The 10,127-nt window shown below is 46.3% G+C and overlaps 1 long non-coding RNA gene across 2 annotated transcripts in view; it reads left to right on the forward strand.

Moving 5' to 3' along the window:
- Window positions 1–10,127, forward strand: part of LOC112590533 (uncharacterized) — an 84,436-nt gene that overhangs the window by 55,244 nt on the left and 19,065 nt on the right. Inside the window, exon 2 of one of the 2 annotated variants that reach the window (XR_003114292.1) lies at window positions 2,758–3,094. This is a non-coding gene — a long non-coding RNA (uncharacterized LOC112590533). The remainder of the gene's footprint in view (window positions 1–2,757; window positions 3,095–10,127) is intronic. The other variant, XR_003114293.1, reaches the window with a different exon arrangement.

Below are 10,127 nucleotides of genomic sequence, written 5' to 3' on the forward strand. Positions count from 1 at the left end.
CTGCTGGAAGCCTCTACAGAGACGGCAGATTCCACGCTGTATTTGTATAAAATGGATACTTCGAATTATTAACATTCCGCTGCTTTACGTCGGCATTTAATCTTTATTCGATCAGCGATATATTAATCATGCAACCTGCTCAACTGCAGATATACAACATAAGCGCGATAAGCGAATATGGAATATTTTACAACACGAAGTCACACAAACAGAATATTTAAGTGAAACAACGGACGTTCTGTTCCCGCGATCTTTTCATTATCGTTTCATTATCATTTCTCCGCCGACCTCGAAAATGTCGGTAACGTTATAATCCGTTATAAAAAGCGGTAAGAAGAAAGGGCAGTCCTAAGGCTAATAGTTGCGTGTGCTCGCAGAAAGCAGTAATAGAAATTTTCATTTCTCGGCCTAAGAATATCGGCGACGTTGACGTCGACTCTGTCGCCGATTGTTTCTTGCCTCGAGCGCGTCGCTTAAGAGGATTGGAGGATCGTATTATTGAAAAATCGTGCTTGTTTTTTGGATAATATTTTGTGACGAGCTGAATAAATGTGCAAGGATGAAAATTTCTGATATATTTATATAACATATAAAGAGTAGAAAAGTTTCGTTTATCAACAAATATTCATATAAATATACGTCCACTTAAATTTTAAACGCGTTTCTCTCGAAATTTTATCGTTCAATTTTTTGCAGTGATTTCTCCGAAATTGAGCTTCGTATTCGATTTGAAATTTTAAAGCAATAACATTTGTTTATCTGGCTCTCAGGTGAACCATGGACAACTCCGTCAAAATATTTCATTTCGAGATATTAATTTTTTTATTGTAAAAGAACTGAAAAATTTGAATTTTTTCCTAATAATAGCTACCATTTTATTAATTATGTTCGATTTTTTTTTATAGTGCTTCACCGGATAATGATAAGTCTCTTTAAGATTTCTAGCTAAAATTCGCTCTGATCGGACCATCGAGAGCCGAGATATTACTGCAAGAATGACAACTTGCAAAAAAAAAAAAGGAGAGTATATTTCAGCTATATATATCGTATATTTATACGAGTATTTGTTAATAAACAAAATTTTTCTACTCTTCACATGTTGTACAAATATACCTAAAATTTTCATTGCGTTACTCTATTTAATTGCGTGTGTTGGAAACTATTAAAATTACGATTACGGTTAACGCTATTCTACGCTAATTTAGGTCAATCGGAAAGTTTTTTGCAAAACGTATAGCTTTATTTAAGAAACAAAATGAAAAAGTATATCAATATTGTCCATCGTTAGCGACGACTTTTTTCCATCTTTCGGTCAGCAAGCGAATTCCGCGGCGAAAGAATAACTCATCTTTGGGGGCTATCCAGTCAGCGACCCATTTTTTCGATGTCTTTATAAGAATTGAAGCGTTCGTCAGCAAGTGCGTGTGCCATCGACCGAAACAAGTGGTAGTCGGAAGGGGCACAGTCTGGTGAATAAGCCGCCGCATGGGGTAACACACTTCCCTGCGAAGTGCTTCTAACGTTTCCCTGACAGATTTGATGACGTGAGGCCGAGACCGTTGTCGTGAAGCAAAATCACTTTATCGCTGTCTCGTTTCATATTCTAGTCGTTTTTCGTGCAATACTCAGCTCAAACGGATCATTTGTTCCCTGTGACTGTTTGACCACTTTTCAACAGCTCATGGTACACCACACCCTTCTGATCCCACCAAGTACAGAGCATTGCCTTTATTCCGTGGATATTCCACTTTGGCGTCGATGTTGAGGGTTGACCGGGATCGCAAAGTTAGTCGCATAGTTTTTCGACGTTTGTAGTTGTCGAAATAAATCCATTTTTCATCCCCATAGTGATGATACGATGTAAAAACCCCTTTCTTTGTTGCCTAGCAAGCAGAATTTCTAAGGTGGTTTTTCGCCTTTCAATGTCTCTTGGCTTCACTTCATATGGGACTCATTTTCCTTCCTTGTAAACCTTTCCTAAGACATTCAAACGGATCGGAAATGACAAATTGAGCACAATTTAATGCTTCTGCAAGTTGCTTTTGTGTTTGACATGGGTCTTCGTCCACCAATGCCTGCAATTCTTCGTCTTCGAATACTCTTTTGGCAGTCCAGAACGCTCTTTGTCCTCTACATAAAAATCGCTACTTTTAAAGCGTCGAAACCATACTCTGCATGTTTTATCGGAAGGAGCATTATCATCATAAACTTTTCTACGAGCATTCGATGAGCTTCAGCTGCAGTTTTCTTCCAATTGAAGCAAAAGATTGACACTTTTGACGTACAAATGACTCGAGCCAAAACTTATTTGGCTCAAATTTCGACATTTTCGATGTAGTAAGAAACAATGTTATTGATGCAAACGTATTATACCTTTATGTACTGAATGTACTGAATTGACAGATGTCAAAACAAACCCCATTAAGCTTCTTCGTTTGGACATTAGAGGTTAACGACGATTTTAGCTACAGCTACTTGCCGCTCGACGGACGGAACTTTCCGATTTACCTAATACAAAGGCCCTTTACATGTCCTTCGCCATGTCATTCACGCCCGGGTCGTCGAGCGATGCGGAGTGTACGTATCGGTATGCGAGTTGTTATTATAAACCATTTCGTGTGTAAAGATACGTCGCGGCGAGAGAGGCTGCAGAGCTGCTCTTTCGGTACCTTCTAGCTGCACTCTCTATATTCTCTCGCAATCGTTGACTCTCTTCCTTCTTTCCATTAAATTGCCAATATATACTCACTTGATTAGAAAGTACAGAGCAAACGTCTATGTGATTTTACGTGTACAAGGTACACTTACTTCAATTTAAGTACACAAAGTGCAATAAAGTGGAGCCGGAAGGAGCAGGCTTCTGGTTACAAGGACCGTCGACCATTTTGTTGTCGCGACGTGTTCGCCGCGAATGTTGCGCGAAGTAATTGTCGGTGTTGCATTAATTATTACGTGTCTTCGACCGAGTCGTACGTCGCGAGTGTCAGTGATATTGCCCGAACGAAACAGCCGGGGTAACCAGGATGCAGGAAGGACAGCACCGAGGAAGCAGGGCGGACTGAGACGCGGACAACGACGCATCATGTGTCTTCAGGTACATATATATTTCCACGTGTACTGCATTCTTTATCGTTTACGATCTTGGCGGACGATCTTGACTGAGAATCAGGATTAGGATACATCCGAGTCGAAATTTAAAGTCCACTGGTTAGGCCGGTATCATAGTCGTAAATTATGTAGGATTTTTCACTGAGAGCATATTTAACTATGGGTTCGTATTACGCTCACAGCAATTTAACGGTTTGGATCAATATACAATATTTTTAGTATGAAATAAATGAAGATTTTGAAATGAAGGGATGAATTTTTAAATGAAAGACATCATGACGCGTGCGCAATATATTATTGTTGTTATTAAATATACGGATCGAGAGAAAGAAAGAGAGAGAGAGAGAGAGAGAGAGCCATATTCATAAAACTATAATTGATCGTTAAATAATAACGAGTATGAACAACCGGCTAAAATATTGATATAAAATCGCAAATACCAATTTCTGTATCTAATAAAATGCTGCGAGTTCAATTCGAATTCGTTTGTCAATGCTTTTTAATTTACGTGTAATTTTATCAGTGTGCCGAATTGGAATTTAAATCTTTATTATGTTACCTATATTAAACGCGACTTTATTGGACACACATCCAACTTTTCTCTCCACAATTCCTTCCTCTGTGGTCCTTTTCAGGGCTTCAAACCTATCTAAATTTTGCAGCAAAATGAAAGATAAGTAAAAAGATTGCAAGAAGGAAACATTCGTTATCCCTCATCCGATCAATGATTTATTTATCCCCATTATCCGTTTTGAGAAGATTACTTAATATTCGCTTATCGAGTATTCTCCATCTGCGGTTGAATTAAATAAGTTACATAATGAATCTCACCATTTTCGCCGGTAACGCGTGCGTAAAATTTCTCACTGAGATACTTTTCCTAATATTTTATATAAAACACAGTTTTTATATAAAACAGACGATACAACATTATTATTTTTGAGCATTTCTCGAACAGTCCGCTGTATATCCGTGACCTCGCGAGTTTCTCAAGGCAGTAAACACGCGGCACGTGCGTGGTATATCTTTGTTGTTGTTGTTGTTGTTACATAGCATAGAGGAAAGCTATCAAGCCGGTTGCAAGCACACGTTGTCGTAGCGTAAGTGGTGAATCTTTAACATGGAGAAAACGGCAATGACAATAGGCAACTGTTTGTACAGTATAATGCTGTATCTCGAGATTCTCCGTGGATCCTTCAAGAGTCGGACGGTGCTCTCTCTCTCTCTCTCTCTCTCTCTCTCTGCAGGGACGTCGCGACGTAGAATCGAAGTTTCGACTCGGGTTATCTGGAAAGCGCGCCGCGCATATGGGCGATATTTTCCCAGCTGGAATATTTTATACGGCGAGAAAGGCAATTTGGAGAGATTATGACATCCGCGCGTGCGCGCGGATGTTTCCGCCGCTTGTTTAAGAATTAACGGACGCTGAAAATTGAACGGTTCGCGAAGCGGGGCGACACACGGGCTGACCCCCGCGCGTCAGTAATTACGATGCTGCGTCGCATTGATAGCGGGGGTTACTTTGATACCGCGGATTCTTTTCCACTGCCGGCGACAACGTCGCCCGGCGTTACCGTGCATGTGCTGCATTCTCGATGCGCGCGAGCGGCGCGCATATACGGGAGAAGTTCCAATCTAATGCGCGGCCGGAGCAATTTCAATTTAACTTTTTAATTGTAAGTCCTCACGAGGGGTAAGGAGGACGGGAGGAGGCAAACCGACGGTGCTCGCGCTCTTCGCGTTGCTGCAGCGGCTCGAATCTGCGGAAAGCTGCTAACCGCTGTCGCCGTCGACGTCCGCCTCTAATTTACGGTAAACCAAATTTAATGCCGGATAGCCGGATCCGCTAGCGATTCCCGCCGAACATTCCCGTTGCTTAATGAACGAATCGCTCGCTTTCCCTTTAAACACTTTGACGTCGCTTCTCTCGCTGCGGTTGCTCGGCAATTTTTCAATATCCGACAACTCTGTATGTACTCTCTCTTCTCTCTCTCTCTCTCTCTCCACCGTGCTCCGTGCGACGGGTATACGGGATGACACGTACGCCACGTACACGTTGCCACGGTAATCCGCGATACAGAAAATTGTCTGGTCTGCCGCGACTGAATCAATTCGGTAAAAGGAGAGACACGGCGTCGGTCGCGTGTGTATATGTGAAAAGGACAAAAGTACGTGCGAAGGATGTATATAATATAATGATGGAGCAACGTTGATAATCGCGCTTAAGAATTATCGTCGATCGTGTGAGCAGCGTTTTACGGGCTTTCAGCGGCTCGATGACTATCGCGCGCGACAGTTTCGGGATTATTTCGCCGTTCGCGCGTGTGCAACGTCATTAAACGATGTGCTTGAACTGGCGCGCGCGCGCGAATTTATAAGTCTAATATCGATGTACCCGGCGGCATTAAACTTATAAATCCCGGCGAGTTCGTTCATCGTCCGTAATCTGGATTTATTAATGTCGGCCTCGGCCGAGTGAACTGTACCTAAATTGAAAATTGAGAGAGGGGAGGACCACAGCGGCGATAACAAACGCATCGGCGCTGCGCGATCGTGATTGCGACGCCGCCGTAGTTGTATTTCGTAATTTGTACGTGATACTAAGCGCGTATGAATAATTTATACGCGGTCGGATATCGGAAGCTACCGCTATTGACTCATCCTTAGTTCCCGCATTTGCCTGCTGTTTTGCCCGCTTGAATTTTGATTATCGCTATGCCAAATTTGTCATCGCGCGGAAAATTTCGCAAAGCCACCACCGCGCGACACGGAGCGATGCTTGTTCAAACATTGTTGATAATTCATTAATACCGCTAGTTAGTTTCGCTTGCAATCGCATCTTGGGAATAATTTAAACGGGCCAATGTTTGCTGGACGAGAAACGTTTCGTTCCGCGATTGTCATCGCATTGATTTTTTTCCGATCATCCGCTAGGGGAAAAAAAATCATCGAATGGCGCGATATCGGCGCTCACCCGCCCTGCACCGAACCCTTTCTCTCCCTTTCGCTTCTTTTTTGTCCTTTTTTAATCACGACGGCGGTTTTCCAATCCGCAAATCTTTTCAACGGCTTTATAATGGGGTGGTATTGCTGGGGTATAAGAGAAATCGCGGCGTATTGATTGAAAGGACAATTAAAATTTCACCGGGAAATGGACAGGCGAAAAAACGACATGCGGTTACTGCGCGTGCGCGCGCGCACACACACAAGCGACCGGCGCACGCACCTGTAATCGCGATCGCTTCAGGTACGAGCGCGCGAGTCTGCATAACACGTGTGTGTGTGTGTGTGTGTGTGTGTGTGTGTGTGTGTGTGTGTGTGTGTATGTGTGTGTGTGTGTGTGTGTGTGTGTGTGTGTGTGTGTGTGTGTGTGTGTGTGTGTGTGTGTGTGTGTGTGTGTGCGCGCGCGTTCCAATTTCTTTGCAATTCGGTCGCACAAGAGACGCACAATTTGAAGCGCGTGGCATGGCGAGAATGAGTACTCGTCGACTTGCGTAAGCGAGCGGTTTGTCTGAAGTACGTCTCGTAGATGAGGTCCGGACGACAATGTTAATTCGAGAGAGAGAGAGAGAGAGAGAGAGAGAGAGAGAGAGGGAGACACGCAGCGCGAATGTGTGGTCGTTTCGTTTACACGTTATTCAAATACACGCATCCCGTACAGCCTGCACGTTATTCGCGAGATATTTTTATTTCGATGTAAATTTTTCCCTCTCTATATGGATTTTTGTAGCAACACACCTCAACATCTCTCTTTTATTCCAAATAATTTATAATTCAAGAGAAGGAGAGAAAGAGGGGGAGGAGGGACGAAGCGAAATCGCCCTCTCTCCCGTTCCCATTTCATAAAAGCGCTGCGCGCATATAATATCCATGGGAAAATTCACAAGCCACTTTGAGTGGTTTCGAGCGGCGCAATGGCAGGTTTCCCCTTCGCGAGCGTCGCATTTGAGCGAGCACTCGTCGCGCATAAACGCGCATATCCCGTAGCCAATTATAACCGGTGTGTCGTGCGGAAGTGATTAGGGAGAGCCGAGTGTATTCGACGGCGATTGTCCATCCGATCGTCATTGGTGCGACTCGCTTCTGTCGGAACTGTTTACGAGAACCGGAAAGAAACAGCTACGGTGAAGGACGGAGAGGGGGACGGTAGGGACGAAGAGAAGCAAATTCTCGCGATAAGACGCTACGCTGCATCTCGAGATGCACCTGTGCGCCGTAACCGGAAACGAGACGCCCGTTCGCCGCCACTCCCGACGTAGCCCCAGGTCAAACATGCAAAATCCATCCAGGCACGTGAGCCGCATGCGAACGTGCTCCTGCAAACCGAGCTGCACTACGTGCCCTCGTAATACGTATAACGAGGGTCCAAGTACATAGACCGTTATACAGGTGCGGAAGTTTCATTCTCTGCCACCTGGCTGGCTTATCCTGCCGCGTCGCGCGTGTCCTTTGGCTTTTCTCTTTCGGTCTCTCTCTCTCTCTCTCTCTCTCTCTCGCTCGCTCGCTCCCTCTCTCTCTCTCTCGCTCCCTCTCTCTCTCTCGCTCCGACGTCACCGAGCGCTAATACCCTGATCTCAGTTAACGATCGCAATATCCAAAGATATTTCGCCGGCTGCGTCATCGCGAGAGAAAATTTGTGAGAGGGAGAGAGAGAGAGAGGGAGGGAGAGAGTTGACGTGAGATTATGGCTTGATTGAGAGCTAACGTCGGCTACATCGGTCGTTTCGCGAGAGCACGACTTATACGCGCGGCGTTCGGTACCGCGCGTATAAAGTTTCGACTTTATGTACACGTTACCTTTCTAATTAATAAGCGGAGGATCGAGAGGATCACCGTGACGGTCTGATGATTGTCGCGATCTCGGAATATCCGGGGATACTCGCGCAAAACCAAGGCGTAGCGAGATGAGGCGAGCGTTTGCGAGGAGTGAGGAGCGAGAGGACGGAGGAGAGAGAGAGAGAGAGAGAGAGAGAGAGAGAGAGAGAGAGAGAGAGAGAGATAGCTGTTTGATATTCATATTTTAATCATGCGGCGACTCTCGTGTTGATTCTGCATACCGAAGTTCCTTGCTTTAACACCTGGCTTACCCTCCGACGGAATTGGGCATCTCTGGTCATCCCGAGGGACTAATATGCCGATCCTTGGCCTCGGTTAATATTCGCGATAACCGGCGCCGCGGAGATTTCACCACCTGCACACGTATATACGTAAACTGCGCATACACACACATGTGCGAGCACGCGACGGATTCACGTCACGGAACGTAATCCAGCGAAAAGAATAGAGAGAGAGAGAGAGAGAGAGAGAGAGAGAGAGAGAGAGAGGAAAGGGCCGGCGCACTTGGCGCGGGACTCCTTGTAATCCACTCGTAAGGATTACACCACGCGGAAACTGCGGGCTCGAAGTATTAGCGCGGCTCGCGCGATCTCCTCGGAAACAACGACGCTATCGCGTAGCGCTGTAAAATCGGCCACCGACACGTCCAATTGCCGCTTCTTCTCATCCTTCTCTTCTCTGCCCTTTTCCCTTTTTTCCTTTCTTATTATTCTGTTTCCCCCCTCCTGTCCTTCTCTCTCGCTCGCTCATCCCTCGACCGACAACGCGTCTCGCGGCGTTCGCTCATAACGATTCTCTCGCTCGCTGCCGCGGCGACGCTTACATCCCGTAATAACGCCCGGAAATGATGTAACGCTCTCGCGAAACGCTACCGACGAGTAGTATCGCGAGGTGTCTTCTCGGTGGTATATACACCACGTTGGCGATACGAGACCTGCAAAGAGACCTCTCCTTTTACATCTCCGTATTATTCTGTCTCGTGAATCGCGATGTTACGTCCGACCGCTTTTAATTACGGCGATACCGACTCGACTATGCGTATATAATTCCCATTATGCAAAACTCGAGCCGTTTATTTAAGGAAACGCGACGAAACTGCCAGCGAGACAAGGAGCGCGAAGACATTTGGCGCACCGCTCCGCGGAGGCTTGTCGCGCGCATAATGACGTAAAATAGATACCACATTTTATTTCTTCAGCGGAGCGCGCAACGCACCGAAAACTCCATGCACCGGCGCGGTGCCTGAAATTTCATTTCGCGATCGTCCCGTCCTTGTTGCGCGCGGAAAGTATAAGTAGACCTAAATTCCGGCGCTGTACGTGAGCGAGCGGGCGAGCGAGCGAGGGAGAGAGAGAAAGAACGACATACAATAAAGAGGGTCGTGTGTGCCAGCTTGAGATCTTAATCCAGATTTAAACGAGGCGGAGGCCGTGAGCCGTAGTCCGAAACGTAAACCCCGCGGTTAGATGGAAACGTCGCTGTGCATCATAGCCGGGAATTGCCAGAGTCCCGTTCTCGCGACCGCCACGCTTCCTTCCGCGACTAAACCGGTTATAAAGCGCGGAAATATTTCCGATTGATGTCCCCGTGTAAATCTTATTCCAAGACATCTGCGCGCGCGCGTGCGCGATTCGCTGTACGCACGCGCGTTCGCGCTGGTTCTCACTCTCATTCTCACCCTCGTTCCCTCCGTGTTTCCACTCGGGACAGGGAGAAAGGGGTGGTCGAGTGCCGGTAAGGACGCCGGTTATATCACGTAGAAAATCCATTCTATTCCATCAGCCCCGCTACGATATCGCCGGTAACCGGCGTGCAGCGGGCTCTTTTATAGCGTCCAATCATTTTTAAGAGTCCTACGCCCGAGAATATCCTTGGCCATTCTTGTCGAACCAGAATCGAATCCCGCCATGTACCACCCTCCCCGCCGCTATCGTAAGAAGAAGGACGAGGCGGGATGGGGCGGTGGAGAGGAGAGGGTGGTAGAGGCGCGGAAAATACTTTCTAGATCGGTGCCCCGAATTAAATTCGCGGCCAGGAATATATACGTATATATAGGCGTGTGCAGCTGTCGAGCCCTCGAGAGCGCCATTAAAATGGAATATGGAGATTCGAGACGAGGTCGAGGTCCTTCAAAAGCGGTCGCCCGTGATTGCATCAACGTGCGGAATTTCGTCGAGCGAGGC

This window comes from Harpegnathos saltator, unplaced genomic scaffold (assembly GCF_003227715.2).
Source record: "Harpegnathos saltator strain DR-91 unplaced genomic scaffold, Hsal_v8.6 scaffold85, whole genome shotgun sequence".
NCBI lineage: Eukaryota > Metazoa > Arthropoda > Insecta > Hymenoptera > Formicidae > Harpegnathos > Harpegnathos saltator.